Source organism: Saccostrea echinata, unplaced genomic scaffold, assembly GCF_033153115.1.
Source record: "Saccostrea echinata isolate AGI-Se365-2 ecotype Australia unplaced genomic scaffold, CSIRO_AGI_Sech_v1 ptg000054l, whole genome shotgun sequence".
Classification (NCBI taxonomy): Eukaryota; Metazoa; Mollusca; class Bivalvia; order Ostreida; family Ostreidae; genus Saccostrea; species Saccostrea echinata.
In genome coordinates, this window is record NW_026889803.1 from 36,281,741 (window position 1) to 36,306,394 (window position 24,654).

General features: G+C 36.5%; 1 pseudogene; it reads right to left on the reverse strand.

Moving 5' to 3' along the window:
* Positions 1-2,674: 2,674 nt before the first annotated feature.
* LOC133171975 (piggyBac transposable element-derived protein 4-like) overlaps positions 2,675-24,654 on the reverse strand; it is a 35,388-nt pseudogene continuing 13,408 nt past the window's right edge.

The window sequence follows — 24,654 nt, forward strand, 5'->3', positions numbered from 1 at the left end:
AAAAGAAGTTTATAAACATTCTTTTTTTCTGTCATTGAAATAGTTAATTACAATTTTGCAACAAAAATTTCTGACATCAAAGTTGCAGCTCATATTGCTTTAAACAGAAAAAGCCTCAAACTAACCCATTTCAAGGGTTATTTTCCTTAACAAAATAGAGTCCACAGCCATCGCCCACTTTAATTTTCGGATATGTTGTGTTAATTAAAAATTCTCTGAAAAATTGCATATTTCAAAATCTTTATGGGCGATCCCTGTGGACAATATTATCTGAAAGAAAATATTCGATTGAAAATTGGTGTCTTCTGCAACTTTTTAAGAAAATACAGGGAAATGCACGTGTATGACGTCACAATTAGCATTTAGAAGGTCATGTGAGAAAAATTATTTGTATGATCTTTCAACATGGAATTTCAATGATTCAGAAAGCATGAGTTTTAATTTTTTACATCACTTTCATTTTCAAGAAAAACACCAGGCAAGATTTGTATTGAAACCGTATCATGTTCTTGTCTCCATGTTCTCTACATCGCTCATACGTCCCACTGCGGGACGTGGATGAGACCGTATAAACGAGGTCCCGTGTCGCAGTAGGTGCTGCCACGAAAAAGATCAATCACTGCTCAATGGCCCTAAGTGCCGAGTATAGGTCAAAATTTGTAGCCCTCCACCGGCAAGTGGTGGCGTCTCCATATGAGTGAAAAATTCTCGAGAGGGGTGTTAAACAACAAACAATCAATCGCTCATACGTGCACTGGAATACTGGCTCTTTCCTTTTCGCCAACTTCAATATGGATGGATCCATTACGTTTTTATGTATTTGACTGGTTATGTTGTTATATTACACCAAAATATCTTCTTCACTACGATAACACCACATAACATTTTTTTATGAATAACCTATTACCACATCCGACATAACACTCAAATGGTAAACAATAAATGAAAACTGGACAAAATATTTACACTTGGACTGGCCAATTACCGCATCCGACATAACACTCGCATGGTAAATTATAACTGAAAACTGAAAAAAAAAATTACTCTTTGAGCAGCCCATCACCACATCCGACATAACACTCACATGGTAAATTATAAAAGAAAACTGAAAAAAAAAATACACAAAGAGCAGCCCATTACCGCACCCAATAAACCACATATTAAATGATAGACAAGAAAATTGACGAAAAAATATTTACAAATGGAGCGGCCAATTACCGCACCCGACAAAACACTCGCATATGAAATGATATACAAGAAAATTGGCGAAAAAAAGGAATTTACATATGGAGCAGCCAATTACCGCACCCGAAAAAACACTCACATATGAAATGAAATACAAGAAAATTGAAGATAATGGAATTTACATATGGAGCGGCCAAATTCCGCACCCGACAAAACACTTATAATTAAATGAAATACAAGAAAATTGAAGAAAAAAAAGGGATTCCGAATTTACATATGGAGCGACCAATTTCCGCACCCGACAAAACACTCGCATATACAGTGATATACAAAAAAATTAACAAAAAAAAAAAAAAAAAACATTTACATATGGAGCAGCCAATTTCTGCACCCGAGAAAACACTCGCATATTAAATGAAATACAAGAAAATTGAAAGAAGGGAATTTACATATGGAACGGCCAATTTCCGCACCCGACAAAACACTAGCATATTAAATGAAATACAAGAAAATTGACCAAAAAAAAAAAATTTACATATAGAGCGGCCAATTTCCGCACCCCAAAACACTAACATATTAAATTATATACAAGAAAATTGACCAAAAAAAATTACATATGGAGCAGCCAATTTCTGCACCCGACAAAACACTCACATATTAAATGAAATACAAGAAAATTGAAAAAGGGAATTTACAAATGGAGCGGCCCATTTCCGCACCCGACTAAACACTCGCATATTAAATGATACACAAGAAAATTGACAAAAAAGTATTTACGTATGGAGAGGCCAATTTCCGCACCCGACAAAACACATATTAAATGAAATACAAGAAAATCGACAAAAACACTATTCACATATGGAGCAGCCAATTTCCGCACCCGAGAAAAAAACTCGCATATTAAATGAAATACAAGGAAAATAAAAGGAATTTACATATGGGACGGCCAATTTCCGCACCCGACAAAACACTCGCATATTAAATGAAATACAAGAAAATTGACCCCCCAAAAATTTTTACATATGTAGCAGCCAATTTCCGCATCCGACAAAACACTCACTTATTAAATGATATACAAGAAAATTGAAAAAAGGGAATTTACATATGGAGCGGCCAATTTCCGCACCCGACAAAAAAAAAAAAAAAAAAAACTCGCATATTAAATGAAATACAAGAAAGTTGACAAAAACACTATTTACATATGGAGCGGCCGAAATTTTAACTTAAAGTAATGAATACAATCTCAAAGTGTAACCTAATTAATGAATACAATCTCAAAGTTTCCTTTTTCTTCCCTTTGTCTTTGCCCCATCTTGAACTGCTCTTCCCTCTGGAGAATGCCACCTTAAAAAGACCGAGAGGAACTTCACATTCGGCACAGTAATAGTGGGTCTTAGTACTTGAAACCTTCTGTCCTTTCATTGAGGCTTCTCCATTGCAGCATACACAGTCTCTGCGGTTTTCCGATATCATCGGTAAGCACTGATTATCACAAAAAGTTAGCACTGGGAGGAAGATGGTGATTCTCATCCATGCTCATCAATGAAATGGCAAGACTCTCACGGTACTCAAGCTGGCTAAAAGTTGATGAGACCACACGAACTGAACTTTCAGTGTTACACTTCATAAATTCTTTGAGAATAATGAAAGAATTCACAACCATAATGTTAATACTGTGAAAAAAATAACACTTTCCACCATTGAAAAATGGATAGCATGGATATTTGTTCAGCATTTGGTTGGATTTGTCAACACTTCCCATATTACTGTTGTAATCCTGAACAACAACTGGTTGCACTAGCATCTTCTTCTTGTCGCCTGACCGTTCAATCACAGTTCTTTGACAGTGTCCAATTGCAGAGCCTTTGTGTATAGGAGAAATGATGGTTACAGTTTTGCAGTCTCTCCACTGTACATACACAAAATCACCTTCCCTATGCCATCGTAAATCTCCTCGTGAGGACACCTTTTCAAACAATTCAATGTCTTTCAAGCTACTGGGCATAGCAATGCTTGTTCTTTTTACAGCACCTATCAGATATGTCTTCTTCTGTAAGAGATTGCCAAATGTTGAGTGGTATAAAAAGAATCTGTATAAATTCTGTATCCCCGATCGATGAGTTTTCTGCTCAATTCCATCACAACATTGTATGCTTGCCAAGTCCTTTCGATCTGTTGTTGAGTTTTGTTCTCTTGCCAAGGTAAACAAAAATGCATATGTATGACCAGTAATGGAGTCTGCAAGTGGACTTTTACGAGAAGCGCTGACTTTTACAATCGACGGCTCACTTTTTCACTAGGACAATATACGGAAGCTCTTTTGCGATATAAATATTAAGCTTAACAGTTAATTAAACGATAATATAGGGCCAATCCAAAGCACATATTGCGTTGTCAGTAGTATAAGCAGCCTGGATAGCCGGGTATTTTTGGGTCCGGGTGGGGAGATAGGCTGGTATTTTTGGGTCCGGATCAATTACATTTTAGTACGCTGGTCCTAATCATTCAACCCATCACTGCTGCTGCTGCTCTGCAAACCGGAATTCCTGAAAAATAAGGGAAAAGGGTAAATATTTCTCATCATATTTTGTTTGCTCAATAACTAATTACAACATAAGACATAGATCATCAGAGGCAATCTATCGGAAGGGACATTGACCCTCTCCTGATTTAAAGCTTGGAATCCAAATATTTTCAGAACAGAAGATAACTGGATAACCACCTTCAATATTACCTAGTTTTACTGGAACTATCACAACACAGACCAGATCAACCATACACTCAAATCTATCATTCCAAATAACGAGAAAATGTCGAAAAGGAAAATATCTAAGGCTTATCCTCATATCAAGAAATGGTAAAACCACAACGGCATATCAAGTTTTACTGGAATTATCACAACAGACCAGACGGAACCTTCTCAACGAAGTCTTCTTCAGTTCCTGTTGAAAGTTATCAGTCACATTTAGCTTAGAAATCATGCTTTATTCAATTCATGTATTAATTATTGTTTTTTTAGTGGAATTATCACAACACAGACCAGGCGGAATCTTCTCAACGAAGAGTCTTCTTCAGTTCCTGTTGAAAGTTATCAGTCACATTTAGCTTAGAAATCATGCTTTATTCAATTCATGTATTAATTATTGGGTTTTTTTTAGTGGAATTATCACAACACAGACCAGATGGAATCTTCTCAACGAAGTCTTCTTCAGTTCCTGTTGAAACTTATCAGTCACATATAGCCTAGAAATCATGATTTATTCAATTCATGTATTAATTACTGTTATATTGTGAAAAATTGAAACCTCAAAAGGAAAGTATGGAGTTTACACAAAACCATACACTGAAATCTATCATTCCAAATAAAGAGAAAATGTCAAAAAGGAAAATATCTAAGGCTTATCCTCATATCAAGAAATGGTAAAACCACAACGGCCTACCAAGTTTTAGTGGAATTTTCACAACACAGACCAGATCAACCCCAGGGGTCGCCAACATGAGATTTTACCAACCAAGGACATAAGAAAGATAGAGGAAAAAATGTGTTTTTCCATACAACAAACAAAATAAAGTTGATATAATCCTGCTTGTGTTGACAATGCCTACAGAAAATCCTTCAGACTTAGCACAGCAAAGTAATGCTTCATCACAACCAGAGGAAAATTCTCAGTTATCACAACAAATTAATGCTTCATCCCCAACATGAGTTTATACCAACCAAGGACATTAAAAAAGACAGAGGAAATGCCTGCGTATATTGCCATCCTGCTTGTGTTGACAATGGCTATGAGACACCCATCATTTTCATTTCACCAAAGAACCAACACATCCTCATATCAGGAAATGGAAAAACCACAACGGCATATCAAGTGTTACTGGAAGTATCACAACACAGACCAGATCAACCGGAAAGAAATATTTCAGCCAATAAAAATTCAGACCAGAGGTTGCCAACATGAGATTATACCAACCAAAGACATTTAAAAAAGACCGAGGAAAAATTGTGTGTTACGATAAAACAAACAAAATAAAATAAGAAATATTTACCCCTTACCTTAATTAATATTCTAGATATGTCCACCAAATCCTTTTTTTTTTCAAAAAATCTGCCATACCTTACTTTCCAACATGGAGGGAAACAACCCTCTCGAAACAACACTCTCAATACATCCGGGTAATTTGTAACCCTGTGTTGGACGCTGTGTCTGAATATTATGGCCGACCTTCGCCTTCTTGTGTCTATGCCTAAAAAGACTCTGGCTATATTTTTACACTTGAAATTATTCATTTGATTTAAAAACACCATTATCACTTTTCCCTAGGTTTAATCTCATTGTATAGATTAAGTTTTCCTTGTATCAAACCCTAAAAAGGGTTAAAATACTTATTTGACGTATTCAGGTGACCCGATTTTAGTACTTCGGTTCAACATCAATGCTTCTTTTCTAGACGACAGATAAATGTCATGCATCAAAAATACTGTGAAATCATGCCTGAAACTTACCTTCGTCTTATGGCTAAGATGATTGAAACTATTTCTAATCCCATAATAAGTTATTCACTTCAATGTATATATCCTGAAGCACAAAATAACGCAATTTGACGTCGCCATGATTTTTTTGGCTCTCGCCTTTAGGGTGCTCTCTTTTACGCTCGTGCTGTGCGCATAAATACGGCACCTTGCCAAATCTCCATGTCATTCTGTTAGCAATCAGTCTATTGAGAGCAAAATCAGCATGGCTGACTCTGATCAGGAGGAGGATTTTCAGGATTTTTTCCTAGTTCCCGGTGTGGAAATTGTATCAATATGGATTGCTAGGAGGTCAGAGACAAGGAGAGAGCTAGCCCGTTTGAATATGGGGAGGGTGCGGCTGAATTCTGACATTCAGAGAAGGCGACGACAGAGGACGACTCCCTATTCGGCACCTTTAGGAAGCCCTATTCGCAACCTATCTCCTCCCAGAATGTTGGACAGTCCGGAATCACCACCCATGAGGAATTTCTCTATCCCGGACACCCCAGTGAGCCCACCGCATGAGACCAGCGAGTCCCACACCGGCCATACCCTCACCACCAAGAGCTGCTGCTGCTGTTGTTCAGCCTGACAGCCCTCCATGGAGATGGGAGACCCCCCTCCAATGAGGGAGTATTCGCCACCCCCAGATCCCCCCAGTCCACCAAGAGCAGATATACTGCCAGAGATGTTCCAGGGAGTCATTCCTCGGTGGGGGAACCAAGAAGTGGACAAGATCACTTGCAACATCTGCTTGGAGAAGAGGAATTCAGCAAATTATATCTGCTGCGGCTGTCGTAAGAGAGTGGCTTGTTACATATGTACAGCCAGGTTAGTGGATAGGGGCGCTAGTTGCCCCCTCTGTCGCATGATTGAGCCAAGGAATGTGTCAACAAGGAGATCAGGGGTCATCTTAGAGCCATTAACTTCAAATCAGCGACCACCCCTCAGGCAGAAGAGAGTTCCGTGGGAGAGGCAGAGGCGGACCCAGATCTTTCAGGGAGTAAACCCTTGATAAAAAAAATCAACCCAAAGGCCCTTATAAGGGCCACTTTAATGATTCGAAAAGATACCTTTTTAAAAACATCAAGGTTATAGAAACGTATAAACACCAGGTCACTGTTTTTTTTAAAAAAAACATTCATGATTTTCTTTTAAGGGCATGAAGGACACATGGTCACATGACTCTGTTTAACTACGTCATAGTCTCCGTCTATATAATTGCAAAACGTGTAAAGCGTAAGTTCTTGTATAAATTTTTGACATTTTTTTAAACTTTAATTACCATCTTATATAAAAAAAAGAGTAAAAAGTTTTAACATTCTTGTAAACATTAACAAATTATGGAAAAGATTGACCGACCCCTCTGTTTTCCTAAACTGCGCGTCCAACAAGTCGGTGACATCATACACGATCTGTTAGTACAGCAAGATCATACTCGGTGAACACAGGGACGGTATTATTATGTAAAAACAGGTCATAACCAGTACATGATGAAATATCTAGAGAGACGGGGAACACAAAAATTATTTTTGCATGGCTAATGACGGAAATCTTATGTAGGTGTATCTTATTTCGCTTATTTAGCTTACGTGTGACGTCATAGTTGGTTTTTCCCGTACTCGAGAAATGTAACATGACACGTTTCTGTCATGCTTATGTCCTCTTTAACGATGTCCTGTGAAATATTGAGGTCAGCTTCATCATTCGAAATTTTTACAGTTAATCAATAATTTGAATGATTTGCATTTCATCATAAATTAAAAAATATTGAATGATGGAATTTTTTGTAAATTACGTTTTTTATTGTTTAAGTTGTCTTAAAAAGTGCGTAGATTTCCCTATCCGGATGCAGTGTGATAGACGAAACTTGCTTTTTCGAATTTTAAACCCTATTCATACTCTGAAATATTGTAAAAGATACATTTCAAATTTAATATTTTTTATATATGTTAAAAAAATTCCCACTATGGACAGAGTAATGAGCCCGGAAACATGGAGAATTGAAACTCTACTTAGATACTATAAGGCATAGTATTTGTCAATCAATATCTCCAAAATAAGGTAAGAAACCTAATGATATAACTGCTTTAAGATATGTAGGACATACTTAATTAGAAATATACAAAATATGAAAAAAAATTGAATGACAAGTATTTTTTAAGCTTAAGGTCCTTCTCCTCCTTAAATGAAATAAAACATTTTTTTTAAATTCATTTTTTATGAACACATAAAAACACACAGTCACTGGTTTTTTTTTTTTTTTTTTTTTTTTTTTTTTTAAATTTAAAAACATTAATCAATTTTTTTTTTAAATGAAATAACATAAAAACAATTTTTTTTTAAATGAAATAACATAAAAACAATTTTTTTCACAGTCAATATTTATAACACACACACACACACAATCAATGTTTATGAAGAATGTACACTTGTTTTTGATAAGTGTGTACAAATTGTTCAATATATTGTCTATGATGAGCCCAATTTCCTCCTGCTAAACCATATCCTATTTTGGTAATGTTTAATTTTGATTTTAAATTACATGCAACTTTAAAAATATATTAATCTTAGATTAACTCAAAAATATGAGTCATATTTCGCTTTGGTACACACCTTGATTATTTTTCTTGTAATATCCCATCTAAATATTAAGTAATATTTTGTAAGAAGACTTGAATTTCCATAAAAATCATTATGTTAAGGTCAATGAATCTATACTGGTGTGTTCTTTTAAATGACTATACCTTTTTTATTTTTCAATGAATGCAAGTTTGGTATTATTTTTCTTGTAATAGCTTATACTTTCTAAATCTGAAGTAATATTTTATTTTCCATAATATTTGGGAATATGAAAGGAAACAGAAGACATTTTAAAATTCAAAGTCAGGTCTAAATTGTTGAAAAAAAAACAACTAAGGGACCTTAGAATTTGAGGGTTTATTTTAAGGTTATAAATACTATTCATATATATTTATGACTTTTTTCTCTCACTTTATTAAGTCACCTGAGTCATTCAGGTGACCTATTGCTATCTGTTTTCGTCCGTCGTCGTGCGTTAACTTTTGAACATTTTTAAAAATAATGCAATCTTTAAAAATCTTCTTCTTTACTCCTGGACATCAAGCAGTCAAACTGTTGGCATCATTGTAATAAGCATTGAGCCCTCTACCAAAATTGTGAAATTCATGGCCCCAGGGTCAGGGGTTCTGGCCCCAGGGTGGGGCTATATAGATCATATAGTGAAAGTGCATTATTTCTTTGAAAATCTTCTTCTCTGCTCCTGGGTATTAAATAAAGTTACTAAGTACATAGTTATAATGAGCAAGAGTGCCTCTTCCAAAATTGTGAAATTCATGGCCCCAGGGTCAGGGTTTCTGGTGTTAGGGCGTGGCTCTATTGATTATATAGTGAAAATGCATTAATTCTTTGAAAATCTTCTTCTCTGCTCCTGGGTATTAAATAAAGTTATTAAGTACATAGTTATGATGAGCAAGAGTGCCTCTTCCAAAATTGTGAAATTCATGGCCCCAGGGTCAGGGGTTCTGGTGTTAGGGCGTGGCTCTATAGATTATATAGTGAAAAAGCATTAATTCTTTGAAAATCTTCATCTCTGCTTCTGGGTATTAAATAAAGGAACTAAGTACATAGTTATGATGAGCAAGAGTGCTTCTTCCAAAATTTTGAAATTCATGGCCCCAGGGTCAGGGGTTCTGGTGTTAGTGCGTGGCTCTATAGATTATATAGTGAAAAAGCAATAATTCTTTGAAAATCTTCTTCTTTGCTCCTGGGTATTAAATAAAGTAACTAAGTACATTGGTATGATGAGCAAAAGTGCCTTTTCAAAAATTGTGAATTTCATGGCCCCAGGGTCAGGGGTTCTGGTGTTAGGGCGGGGCTCTATTGATTATATAGTGAAAAAGCATTAATTCTTTGAAAATCTTCTTCTCTGCTTCTGGATACTTAATAAAGTAACTAAGTACATAGTTATAATGAGCAAGAGTACCTCTTCCAAAATTGTGAAATTCATGGCCCCAGGGTCAGGGGTTCTGGTGTTAGGGCGGGGCTCTATCAACTATATAGTGAAAATGCATTAATTCTTTGAAAATCTTCTCCTCTGCTCCTGGGCATTAAGGTGATAAACTAAGTACATAGTTATGATGAGGAGGTGGGCCTCTTCCAGAATTTTGAAAGCCATGGCCCCTGGGTCAGGGGTTCTGGTGTTAGGGCGGGGCTCTATTGATTATATAATGAAACTGCTTTAATTCTTTGAAAATCTTCTTCTCTGCTCCTGGGTATTATTTAAACAAACTAAGTGCATGGTTATGATGCATAAGGATGCCTTTTCAAAAATTGTGAATTTCATGGCCCCAGGGTCAGGGGTTCTGGTGTTAGGGCGGGGCTCTATTGATTATATAGTCAAAATGCATTAATTCTTTGAAAATCTTCTTCTCTGCTACTGGAGACTATTTAAACAAACTAAGTACATGGTTATGATGCATAAGGATGCCTTTTCAAAAATTGTGAATTTCGTGGCCCCAGGGTCAGGGGTTCTGGTGTTAGGCAGGGCTCTATTGATTATATAGTGAAAATGCATTGATTCTTTGAAAATCTTCTTCTCTGCTACTGGAGATTATTTAAACAAACTAAGTGCATGATTATGATAGACAAAGATGCCTCTTCCAAAATTTTTAAATAGATGGCCTTATTTTTTTGTGGTTCTTGAGGAGCGGGGGGGGGGGGGGGGGGGAGGGGGGCTCTATTGATTATATAGTGAAAAAGCATTAATTCTATTAATTAATCATTTATTAATCCTGTCTGCTCCTTAGTGTTGAGCTGATTAATAAATTGCTTAGCTATGATGAAAATGGGAGCTTTGAACAGAATTCTTAAATCTTGTGGTCCTAGGGTAAGGGTTCTGGCATAACGAGGGGGGGGGGGGGGCTTTTGATAATATAGTGGAAAAGTGTTAATTCTTTGAAGTCCATAGTTTTGATGATGAGGGTAACTCTTCCAAAGTTGTAAATTTCTTGACCCTTGGTCTTGGGTTCTGGTGTTAGGGTAATGCATTGTACCTGTGAAATTCTTCTCTGCTTCTGGGCATATCGGAAGCAAACTGAGTAAAAGTTTAAATGATATGAGTAAGCGTATTTCTACCAGATTTTTAAACATCTGGACCATTCGTCTAAGCATTCTGGTCCTGGGCAGGGCTCTATTAATTTGTATTCTACTGAGAGAAGTTATTCCCCTTTTCCATTCACCTTTGATAATTAATCACTGTAAATAATGTATTTGAAAGGTTAATATAATAAGATAATTATGCAAGAATGTTTATCGTATAATGAAAAAAGTACTTTCTTAGTTTTAATAATCAGGTAGACCTGTAAGTAATAGAAAAATAACAAGAGGCCCATGGGCCACAACGCTCACCTGAGTAATTTTGGCTTTGCTGTTTTTCAATTGATCCCCCCCTTGTAGTACTTATTGTGGCCCCGCCCAACCCCCAGGGGTCATGATTTGAACATTTAGAATCTACATTACCCAAGAATGCTTCCACATAAGTTTCAGCTTTTCTAGCCCAGGGGTTCTTTAGAAGAAGATTTTTACTACTTGTACATATTTCAATGTAAAACTTGGATTCCCTATTGTGGCCCCGCCCTACCCCCGGGGGTCATGATTTGAACAATTTAAAATCTACACTTCCCCAGGATGCTTCCACATAAGTTTCAGCCTTTCTGGCCCAGTGGTTCTTGAGAAGAAGATTTTTAAAGATTTTTTCTACATATTTCAATGTAAAACTTGGATTCCCTATTGTGGCCCCGCCCTACCCCCGGGGGTCATGATTTGAACAATTTAGAATCTACACTTCCCCAGGATGCTTTCACATAAGTTTCAGCCTCTCTGGCCCAGTGGTTCTTGAGAAGAAGATTTTTTAATGACCCCACCCAATTTTTGTCTTTTATTGATTATCTCCCCTTTGAAGGGGGCAATTTAAACTCCCCTTCACCCAAGGATGCTTTGTACCAAGTTTGGTTAAAATTGGCCCAGTGGTTCTTGAGAAGAAGTTGAAAATGTGAAAAGTTTACAGACGGACGGACAGATAGACGGACAACGGGTGATCAGAATAGCTCACTTGAGCTTTCAGCTCAGGTGAGCTAAAAATGAGACAAAAATAACTTATCTTATTAAAAGTTCTTCAAAGACCATAAGAGAGGTCAATGCTAGAGGTCTTAATATGGGTTTAAAAATAGTACAGAAGCACTAATAGTTTGTTAATAGTCTGCATGGTGATAGTGTTAAGTGGGGGACAGATTAGAACTTAATTTATGAGTTGATACTGAATACTAGACTAATTATTTTGTTGATCCTGATCTTCCTACTTCTCATGCTTTAGGGCACATTGCTTCATCTATCAGTATATTCAACTTCTAAATTGTTGTATTATACTCAGGTGACCGTTAAGGCCCTTGGGCCTCTTGTTATAATATAAAGTGATATAATGAATATTCAAAATGTTATATTAGGTTCCATAGTGAGGTAAATGCATACATATAATGATGTGTTTATTTAAGTAAGACCAACATAGAAACAAAACTTGAAAGTAAAAAAAATCATAGCCCAAAAAGAATTTAAAATAATGATAGGATTATGTAAGTTCATCACTTTGGTAAAGTTTTTGTTTTATCTTACAATGAATTTTAAATATTGATATTAGAGTCTAATGTGAGAAACATTTAACAGTGAATAATATCTGTCTGACTGAAGACTTTTGTTTCATCAAAAAAGGTACCCTTTCAATAAACCTTTTTATTATTATTATTATTAATCCTCTAGTAATGTCTCTTTACTTAATTTTTGTATGCTCTTAATATCCCCATTCTATATTGAATATCCAACTCATGTTTTGGTTAATCATGAATTTTTTATGGTTAAAGGGGGATAACCTACTTTTTAAAAAGGTAGTTTTCTTCACAGACAAAAAATAAATTAATTAATTAATTAATTAAATAAATAAATAAATAAAAATAGATTTATTCAGGTTAAAAAATCTACAATCTCTTGAAATTAATTCTATTGGCTTTTTTTCCCCTCAAAGTTACCCATATTTCTTTTATAGCTTTTTTTTTTTTTTTTTTTTTTTTTTTTTTTTTTTTTCAATTCTGAGTAATACTGTGAAATAAAATCTGCATGAGTATGAACTCTCATCATATCCTATCCAGCATAGCCAGGGTATAATCATCAGGTTTGATGGAACGCTGTATTATGTAGATGTAGATCCTAGTGTTTTCCTGCAAGGTTTTTTTTTTCAATTTCAGATTTTTATTGGGTTTTTTTCCCACAAACTTAACATGCATGGAACTTAAACATGCATGGAACTTAAACATGCAACATTAAAAAATTATTTTTCAAATTGTATTTTTTGTATAGTTTGAATAAACAATTTTCAGGTTTTTCCTTCACTTATAAATATCTCCTCCCCTGCAACAACAACAATTGATTATATTTTTCATGAGAAATGATCTCAACAGTCCCATCCTCATGTATTTGAATTGGTATACCTCTATCCACATCTTCCTCTCTTAGAACTCTTTTTCCAAATTGAATTTTACTCTTTTCTTTACTGGACTTGTTACCCATGGTTAAGACAAATCAATAACTGATATATTTTTTTCATTTTACACCTTGTATTTATACCTTTTTCTATCTATATTTAGTATCAACCCTTTTTTTTATTTAAAAAAAAAACAAGAACAGATTTCTTTTTCTTTTTCTTTATTGATAACAACAATTACAAAACATTTGATAGAAACATTGACAAGTTTGTCCATGACCCGTAGGTCTTTTATGATAAGTGTCTTTAAACCATTGAGCTACATAATGATCTCTTTGTAAAGCTGTACTATGGTCAAAGGGAAATAACCACTCATCTGCGGTTTTTCTCTTCTTGTGTCTTTGATGTAAATAATACACGCAATATTGTCCACATACATCTGTATTCCAATCTTGATATCGGTACGGATTAAAAATCCATTGGTTAGCATGACGATGGATAAAATCTTGAATTTCTTTTTGTAAGGGGGGAAATCCATAAGAATCAAAATATTCGATGACTGGACTGGACAAATACAAACATATCCAATGTTCTCCAGGTTTACCTTGAGGATCCGTATTCACCACAATGGCTTTTTCTTGAGGTCTTATTTGATCCGGTAATAAATCTAAAGGGTACACACCACCAGAAGAACTCTTTAATTCTCTGGATAAAACTTCTTTTAACTGTCCTGTATCCATTAGTAATCAATACTGACTTCTCTCTCTTTGTTGATTTCTAACAGATTATCGAATTCTGCATACACCACACAATTTAAGGTGTTCACCGTATTCTTCGTAAATTGGACTTCTACTCTCAGATTTCCGGTTTCTATGATGTGGAATTTATCCGATTGCGCTTCTTGATCTTTAGTGAAATCCCAGCCCCATAAAGTGTATCCGTTTTTATACTCTTCTAGGGTGATGTCCGGGGCCCAATCTTCTCCTAATTTTCCCAGTGCTTGATATAAACTCAGATAGGATCTCAGATATAAGTCTTCATTGAAATTAGGTTCGAAACAACGAGTACTCATGTTCTCTCCGTTGATACTGACATCTAATTTCTTAATTCCCACGTTTTGGAAATGAAACGGATTTTTAGTTTTATCTCCGTTAAAAGCCGCATTGTCCACAAAGCCTAAAATGATGCGTTTAGGCATCTGGCTTTGAAACAGATGATCCGTGATTTTAGATTGAGTTCCTGTGGGTATGGTAAAGGTTTTCACTTCGACTCTTCTCAAAGGATATTTAGCTCTGTGAGTGTTCAAACCTTGATTAATGCCATTCATCATGACTGCCGTGGGTTTGACTTTTCTTACCCACAAGATCATGTTCAATATTTTGACTTTTCCCGTACTTCCTGCTTTGATCATCATATAGAACTGAGGTTTAGCTCGATTAAATCTCAAATGGACGTCTACTCCATTGGGTAGAAATCGGTCTTGTTGAAATAGATCCAGATGTAAACGATCAAACAAGGTTATTTTCTTACTATCATTTATGGCCTGGTGACGTTTTCTAAATCCTTCGTTTTTACAATTTGCCGGTAACTCTAGGACTATAGGTTCGTTAATGGTCACAGTATCAGCAGCACCCTGTGCACCCTTGGTTACATCAAATGTCTTATTTTGAGCCACTCCAAGGTCTGCTACCCCCACTTCGTCCATGTGTCCTGCTGTATCTTTTCCCACAGACTACAAGCTCTCATCTGTGTCATTAAAGTTCTGAGTTTGTAAGAAAGTAATTTCTCCAGATAAGCTTTGTAAGGATAAGTATCGGTTCCAGGAGTCACTATTTTTCCATTGACACTGAGATCGATTTCCGTAAACAAGGAATGTAAGATATTACTCACCGGGGCGCAAGTATTCCCAGCTCCAGTCAGATTAGTACCATCATCTTTGGTAAATTTACACACCATTTGAACATACGTTTGAGATAAATCCAGATATTGATCTCCTTGTCCTTTAATTTCAAATTCAATGGGAGCCGTATCCGAATCTAAAGTACTGGAAATGGGGTAATATTCTTCCCATTTGGAGTCTTCTAAAGCAATATTAGTCGGGGGGACTTGGAACAATTCTAAATTGTTCATCTCACACGCACAGGAATCTGGTTGCAACATGATGTGTCTACTAGGATTGCTTTTTCACAAATGAAGGTCAATATCACTTGACTCCCCTATTTATAGTGTCAGTCAAATATATCTAAAGGACGTGTTTTCTTAGTCTGAATTCCTTCTTGTTTTTTTTTTCTTTTTCTCTTAGGACCTCGGGCTAACACAGGTGTCTTTTTTCTTCTTTTCTTAGTACCTCCTAGATTCATTCTTTGTTTCACCATTCCCGAAGTATTTTTCAGGGCTTGTACTCCGTGAGTTTTGACAGCGTCTTTTAAAGATCTCTTATTTTCTAACACATCTAACCCAGTTCTAGCAGCAGCAGTCAAGGCATGTTTAGCTCCCGTTTTCAGTAAATCTGTAAAAAAAATCCTCTGCCTCTCTGTCGTCTTTTTCTTCTTGTTATTTTAATCACCATTCCCGATCCCCTCTGTTTTTTCATTCTCTTTCTTCTTTTCTTAGTACCTCCTAAATTCATTCTTTGTTTCACCATTCCCGAAGTATTTTTTAGGGCTTGTACTCCGTGAGTTTTGACAGCGTCTTTTAAAGATCTCTTATTTTCTAACACGTCTAACCCCGTTCTAGCTGCAGCGGTCAAGGCGCGTTTAGCCCCTGATTTCAGTAAATCCGTAAAAAATCCTTCCCCTCTTTGATAGTTTTGGGGTGGATAATAATAAGCTGGTGGTGGGGGTGGAGGTGGTTGCTGTTGGCCTCCTCCAAATAATCCTCCTATTAAGGGAGCTGCTACTTTAAACAAGGATCCTAAAATACCGTGTCCTTTTTGACGTAATAAACCTCTATGATAGACAAACTGTCCGTGTCCTCTTTGTCTCAATAATCCGGGATGATACTGCATGTTTCATGACTCGTGTCAGACTGATCTAAATGCACTCAAGTGACTCCTTTTTATACCCTGTCTTACGGTTGAATACAATACAGACAGCATACCAGACAAGTCATTACCCCCAATAGGATGTAACAAAAAAGCTGTACACTCATCTCAGTACACTTTTCTGAAATGAAGTTTCACGACCGATTTTCCACTTTAAAAAGGCATGGGAGTCCCTAAAGGAGTCATGATATGAATTTCAATGCTATCGAAATGTTTTTTACTCATTTTTAAATATTCCGCTCTAACGGGTTCCCATTTAGCTTGTTTTTTATCTTCCAGATTGAGTGTATAAGGAACCACTCTTAATAATTTCAAGGCATTGGATCCTACCGTCTGGGGTTCAATTAAGTCACAATACACGTACATGGATTTCAGATTTTCATATAAATCTACGCGTACGGTATATTGTTGCCCATGTAACTAACGTTGATCCATTTGGTCATGTTTTCTGTATCGTTCTGAAGAATCACCTCCTTACTTTCTATTCTAGCTTATAAGCTAAGGCTGTGGGGAAACGAATGCATAAGGGATATTTTCTAAGTTCTTTCCCGATAAACTGATACATCACTTTATCATGTTTGTCATGATATATTAATTTCATGGCATTCTCTTTTTTAGAATCACCCAAAAACTTCCACAATTTTTTCAAACTTCTTTCCAGTCCAAGACTGATTTCATCTGTTAAAGCCATGGGATGAATGTAAGGCCCCGGTCTAAAGTGAATTCGCCTAATTTCCATCTTCTGGTCTTTCCTTATGAGATTAGCAAATTCAGTATGGGCCCAATCTAACAGTACAGGACATTGGCTTAATGGCATCGCATCTATGGTTTTCATCTTAAATCTGTCCCATTTAAAACATTAGGTTCTTGGACTCCTGGAGCATAAAACTGAGGGAGCAGGATGTCATAATAAGCCTCCTCTTCTGTGATGTTTTTCAATGAAATGGGATACATCAATTCTGTTAAAGCCACTTCCCATTGTCCATCTGTTAAATCTATTGTTTGTGGTAATAAGGTTTTAAATTGAGCAGTCGTATTACTCGGAAAAGATTGCATGGACCCATCACTGGGTAAAGTCATGTAAAAACTACTGCTCTCGGTCATGTTCAGTGAGATACTGAGACAAAATAACTTATGACCCTTCTATTTATAACAACAATTTTTGTTTTTATTTTTTTATTTGGGTATATTTACACATCTTCTGTCATGGAAATCATTCTGTTAAACACAAGGTTGACAAAAGAAGAAATATTGAAGACAGTCTTAAAAGGGAATGCAATAATGTACATGTATAAGTGTCTCGAAGGTCAAGTCCTTTTTTTTTAAGAAAAAATATTATCTTCATCATCATCTTCTATTTTCCAAGTAATGTTTTTTGATCTGAGAAAAAAAGGGATGCGACAATGCACGTACTCTATATAAGTGTCTGGAAGAAGTCCTTTTAAGTCTTCTTTTTTCTTGGTCCAAATAAAATCTTTAGGACAGTCTTCTAAATTCCAGCACCATTCACCTTCATCCAGAATACCATGATCACCCGAGATCGACCATTTGTATTGAAGATAACCCATTCATCGCCTCAAGACAGTATTGCTTCCTTCTCTTATTACAGTCTTCAGGATTGAATTTCACTCTTTTTTCCAACCACACTTTTTGTTTAGATTGTTCTGGATGGGTTTTCTTAAACCCCCACAGTTCCTTAAGGAAATCCTTAATAGTCCACACTTCTTGATTAGATTGTTCTGGATGGGTTTTCTCGAAATCCTGGATAGCTTCGTCTTGGGTTTTCATCCAAGGTCCCTTCTTGTCAATACATCCTAAACTCTCACAATACCAACGATACTGCATATTTTGCGTCTGAATTTTGAACTTGACTTTTTCAGAATGAATAATTTTTTGGTCATACCTCTTTATATACCTTTTATTTTTTTTTTTTTTGGGGTGGTGTGCAAAAATAGGTTTGACCTACTTTTTTTTTTACTGAGACAGTAATGTGTACATTTTGTTTACGTTATGCTGAGTCAGTCAATACACAGGTAATACACAATCTTGGCAGAGTTTCAAGTCAGTCAAGCTACCCATTGTGACGTCATTGTAACAAAATGTTTTACACAGCTGAAGAGAGAAAAATAAGACATTTTTTTCTACTTTTTTTTTTAATTCACAACAATAACAACAATAAAATAACAAACATGGAATACTTTGGCATAGTTCTTTTTGAATAGGAAAAGTTCTCCTCATGTACAAATATTCTGTTTCACAAGCACAGTCCATGATGTCGTATCCTTCTTTGAGCACTTAGTTTACATAATCTTTGATACAATCTCGGACTTCTTCCATCCATTTCCCTTGAATCTAGGTCCTTGCTGGTCCCTCTGTTTTGTGAGTCAAAACATATTTTACTTTCCATTTAAATTCCTGATACTGGGGTTGCCATGACCCTAATAATAATATTATGCGTTGTCCACATTCATGGTCCGGTAATTTGATTCTCTTATACAGGTACACATCATTGACTCCTGTTTCTCCCGGATTCTTATCCATGAAATCTTGGATACATTCATCTTTGTTTTTCATCCATTCTCTTTTTTAGTGGAACCTGAATGCTCTTGCATTTTCCAACGATACTCTGAGCTTAAAAATTCCATGTTGCTCTGTCCTCAGTCAGATTAGAAATGAAAAAAAAAATCTTTGTTGTTTCCCCATTTTATATACGCTGTTGTGTATCTATTTTTAGACATTAACCCTGTGCATTCGTGGTCTTCTTAGGGGTAGGTGTATGATGCATCATCGTAGGACTAGGCATGATATAACCCACTGAAGAACTGACACATACCATCCAATATTCTCGATTAGGATCGTGTAAAGCTAACATGACCACACTGGTGATGATGAGAGATATACAGATAAATAATTGTGCGAAATAAACGATTTCTTCTCGAGGAACATTCTCTCCACAAAATTTCCAATGAGGAGTTATTTGATGAGATCCGTTTGGGGAATCTATGAATCGAAACTAGGGGGATATCCCTGCCACCGAACTTCGACTTCTTGAATGATTTTTTTCCCTACGCGTCGCTTTTTATACTCCAAGATTTCCTCCACTTCGTACACGTCGTCTTTTTTAATGATCTTTTGTAATTCTTTCTCGTAAAAAGTCCATTCTAATTCCTCTCCGTTATAATCTTGCACTCTATACACGCAAGGATACCTTCCAGGAACTCTTTTAGAAATGGTAAACAGTTCTGTGGTCCAGTTAGGTAAATATCCTTTTTCAAATGTGCGTTTGGCTTTACTGATGCGTACCTGATCTCCTTCTTTAAACTGAGGTTTAGGAAACCGTTTCCGATTTGATTTCCCATATAAAGTTTTCCAGACTTTTAACACATTAGAAGCATCCACTTGAGCTGGTGCTCTTTTGATACTCCGATGATAGGTATGATTGTAAGCATACACTAAATCCGGTAAAACCTCTAAATACCGTCTGGATTTATGACGAGTAAAATAACGCCACATGCGTGCTTTGAGTGTACGCTGAAATCGTTCCACGATACTGGCTTTAGTGTCCGTATTACGAGTGGTAAAAAAATGAATGGATTTAAAAGTTTGTAAGAATTCTCGATCGGTAAATTCTTTTCCTTGATCCGATTGAATGCGGACGGGACGTCGACCGTCTTGTTGAAAAATCTCTTGTAATCCTCGAATCATTTCCAGACCTGTTTACCCATATTGTTGTCTCTCAGTATTACTTTATTAGATTTGTCAGTGAGATTTGGCATTTCCCCGTAAGATTTCAATTTTCATCCATTGTACATATATTACTAGAGAAAACTACATTTCTGATAACCAAAAATGAATATAGTCTAATAACAAAGAAAAAAATAATACCTTGCTTTCTTTCGAGGGGTTTCTGTCATTTTTAAACCACTGCGTTTTGGCAACCCGAAATCACTTAAGTGTTAGAAAATTTTCTCTTTTTTAGCGATTAAAAAGCGTCAAACTGAGACATCATAATGAAAACTAGCTGCCAAAATCCAAAGGAAAGGATTTTCCGATTTCCGTATTTTCATTATAGCAAAACGTGAGACGTATTATGGACACAAAATCCGTACAAAATACGGCGAAATCGTAAGAGTAAACAGGTTTCTTTTCCTGTTTTCTGTTTTAAAGGCACTACCCAGGCATATTTAGATAAGACGTCAATGGCACATAATAAAAACGCATATCCATCATTGTGTTTCTTTAAACTGGACACATCTGCTAAATCTAATTGCCATTGTTCGTCTATATCTGTCACTCTAGTCTGTTGTCTCCGGAATTTTCTTTGAATGGGTTTATGTAAGGTATAAGTATCTTGCTCTTTTAACCATTCTCGAATCTTTTTCAGGGAAATTCCTAAAGGGTTGACCTGACGATACAAAGCTTGTATTCCTCCGTAGCCTCTTTTAGGATCATAATAAATCTCTTTTAAAATGTCTTCCGCTTGTTTCTTTTTCATATTTTAGGCAATGAAAGCCAATTTTCTTCAATTTTTGCTAAATTCTTTTCTTCTTCGTCTTTTTCCAGTTGGGTTTTTGATTCCTTTTTAGCTCAAAAGGCTCTAAAGTCTTTTTCCAGTCGGGCTTTTAATTTCTTTCGAGCTAAAGGACTATATCTGGATCCTACCCTTGTCCCTACAGGGGTTGAAATGGATTTTTTAATGACGGTTCCTGGATCTTCTATAGGTCTACTCACTGGAGTGTCAAAAAATGAAGAAAATCCACTATCGTCTATTTCGTGACTTTTAGGAGAACTGATTTTTCCAGGTCTCTGCATGGCTTTTATAAGGTTTCCATTGCTCACGTATTCCAGAGGAGTACGCGTCTCTTTTAAAGCTTGAGCAAATTCATCTAATCCTTTAGGAAGGGGATGGTTTTTAAGAGAATGAGATCTCATACTATCAGCCATTAAATCCACAATGTTAGAATCGGGAACTTTTTGACCTCGATAACTAATTTCACCTTCTTTATTCCAGCTCAACACCTTGGTTTTCTTTAAATGATTTAATAATAATCCAGCTTTTCTTTTCATGTTTTTATTGACTGTTTCAAGGATTTCATCTTCAATCTCAGCTGGGCCTGCTGGTAATGCTGCTGCTGCTGGAGCTACTGCTGCTGGAGCTGCTGCTGCCGGAATTTTCAGTTTAGAAATAGGCTCCTGTCTAGCTTGTTGTAAATAATTCCTATATCGATGAAGTTCCTGGCCATATAAAGCGACTTTTTCTTCTGGGGTTAATCTTCACGTTTTGTAATCTCGTCCAATTCCTGACCTAAACTGATGGTTGATTGAAATTCCGGAGGTTTGGGTAATTTTGCCTTGAGATCATTCAACAGGACTTCGGGAACTAACACCATTTTACGACTCATTTTCCTAGGAGGGAAGAAGCTGCTCCAAAAAGTAAAGGAGCGGCTGCTGCTAAAAGAGGGAAGAAGCCTCCTTTTTTGCTGGACTAACAAAGCTCGTCATCTCTGGACAGATTGAGGTTTGACCAGTCTCCTGAAGATGTGTTTCTTAGGACCTAGTTTTCGTTTATGAGCCGAACTAAGAGGTAACACTCCTTTTAAAAGGTTGTACACGATCTCGCAGATTTAGAGAATACAATCTCCAGAACAATGTTTTAAAATACCTGTCTTTAATGGAGAGGAATAGTGAGGGTCAGATAACACTCTTAAAAGAGGCCAATGAGGTTTTAATCGTGTAGAACAGCAAGTCCTTCTTTTCTTCTTCTTCTTAGCCATCATGGGGTTAAAATGAGGACATGTCCCAGGTTTCTCCCCCTTTTATACTCTCAAGGAGGAGCATACATGTCGTGTTTGTCCTTCTCGTATTTGTCTCTATTTTTCTGGGTGACGTAGATTTTGGAACAATATCAGCATTTATATCTCATTCCTTTAGGAAGTTGAGGTGTAGAAGCGGTCAAAGGTTGAAAGCGTGCTATTTTAGGAGTGTGAATGGGTACTTTAATTCTAGGAGAGGGAATTCCCACATTGACTTGAGGAAACACTTCTAAATCGGTAGCTCTTTGACTGCCTATGGGTCCCATAGGAGGATTTATTCTCATTTCAGCTTGTTTTTTTAATAACTCCCCAATAGTTTTTTGTCTTTGTTCCTTATAATACTGATTGATTTCGTTTTTCAGACTTTCAGGTATAGCTTTTCGTTGAGCTGGAGTTTTTGGAGTAGTTTGTTTCTTTCTACCAGCAGGGGGTTTTCTTTTAGCAGCAACTGGTTTTCTCTTTTGAGGTTTTCTCTTAAGAGGTTTTCTCTTCTTTTTGCTCTTTTGAGCTGCTCCTCCTTCTCGGACCATCCAATCTGGAAACACTCTTTTTTTCTTATTATTGACTCGCACTACCACACCTTTTAAACGACGAACACGTCGTTTCTTAGGTGCATTCCATTTAAATAAATGACGAATGATCACTCCGCCTAGAAATCCGGCTCCTCCGCGTTTTAAAATGGCATTTTTCCTGTCTTGATCACTCGCCGACTTATCGGCTATGATACTTAAATCTTGACGATGATTATAATAAACTTTTGGGTCTGTTTATTGATAGGTAAGACCCCATGTATCAAATTTCGAGATCCCATAGCAAACCAATTCAATAAGGCTTTACGCCCTAATTCGATTAAATGGGCTCGCTTGGCAGGATCTCGCTCCCGCTGTAAACGTCGTAACGTTTTCACTAATTTACTCTTGGCTGAGAGAGGTCGACCCATGATGACTGTATAATGATAAATGACAAGTTTAATGCTGGTACATTTTTATTTATGCTCTTGTGCCATGTGTACAGTTAACAATTCAAACAATCGACTTCTCAATCTGTATTCGTCTGGGGTCTGTGGACTCAAGTCAACCAGGAGATACCCGTGAGGAACACTGGTGGCTTCTTGACAGGCTGACATCAAATGAGGTAAGGCTAATTGTCGACTCAAGACACTGATTTGAGATTTGTCTCTGGGATTTTTAAACAACACTAAATAATGAGCATTCAAACTAATGGTGCGATGCTGTGGTGCCCGATCAAATAAATTCTGAGTGATGTAAATCACACTGGTATTCCGATGATGCGCTTTACGGGTAAACTAATCCACGATCGATTCGATGGCTTTTCCTCCCATCATGTCAAAAATGAGTAAGTGAGGAATAGTTAAATTGGCCACTAATTTCTCATCGTCTTCTGGAATATTTCGAATGAAGGAGACCTGATCTGTTAAAGAAGTGTAAGCAGGTTGCCATTCTCGATAACACCAGACAATTTTTTGTGGAATGGGGGTAATCCAATGTAAATTTTTCACTAATTTCTTGACAAATTCCGTTTTCCCCGATTTAGAAGGTCCTGCTACCACCATGGTAAATTCGTGTTTTAATTGAAAAGACGGGAGTGTCTCGTCAGGTTGCATGATGACAAATGAAGACAAAGGTAGTTTCAATGCTTTATTTATAGTTAACAAACACACATGAAATACAATCATCTAATTAATAAACAAATTTTAATAGCCATAAGGTATAGTGTTATAATCTTTCAAGATCTGTCTCTTGTCATAGACAATTCTGTACTTTTTCTCTAAAGGTACATGTACTGTCTTGACTTCATGTTGACGGGTCCTCTGTATTTTGTAGGGATACGAGACATTGATTTCATCAATTTCTTTCTTGAGCATTTTTTCTAAAGTCTCTGGTGATACGATATTGGAAGCCCGATAATTAAGAGTCAATCCTTTGACTTTACACACGGAATTTCCCTTGGCGGTGAGGTAAGCATAATTTTTAGGGCCTCCTGACATGAATTTGGTAATGTGGTCCCCGTCTAATTCGTCGGTCCATTCTTCTAAACTGTTCCCGAGGGTAGGATTAAATTGTCCCTCCTTATGTTGGTACACGATACTGTCCGTATCGAAATAAAGGACCCGATTTCCTAAAGGTTGTAAAGTCTCGTACAGGTGTAATCGGGCATGAGCGGTAGTGAAACAGGCCAGTACCACGTTTCCGAAGGGGCACTCTTCTACGAATTCCTGTTTCTCTTGATAATTCACCAGCATCATGTCCGATTCTGGCTGCTCTTTATTTTCTAAGAGTTCTATCCCTTTGATGTCAATGGTCGAATCTTGCAAGAGTTGCTGTAATTCCTCTTCTTCGGTCAAGTATCGAGTTTTAGGTAATAACAGGCGTTGAGCGAATTTTCCCCACAAGCAATTTAAAAAGAGTTTTGCTATAGTTCTTCGCACCGGATTTTTTTTCTATACTTAACAGGTCCATTCTTATACCTTCTCTTTCTATTACTTTACGAATGTAATCTAGTTTCTGTTCCACCGTCTGACAATCAG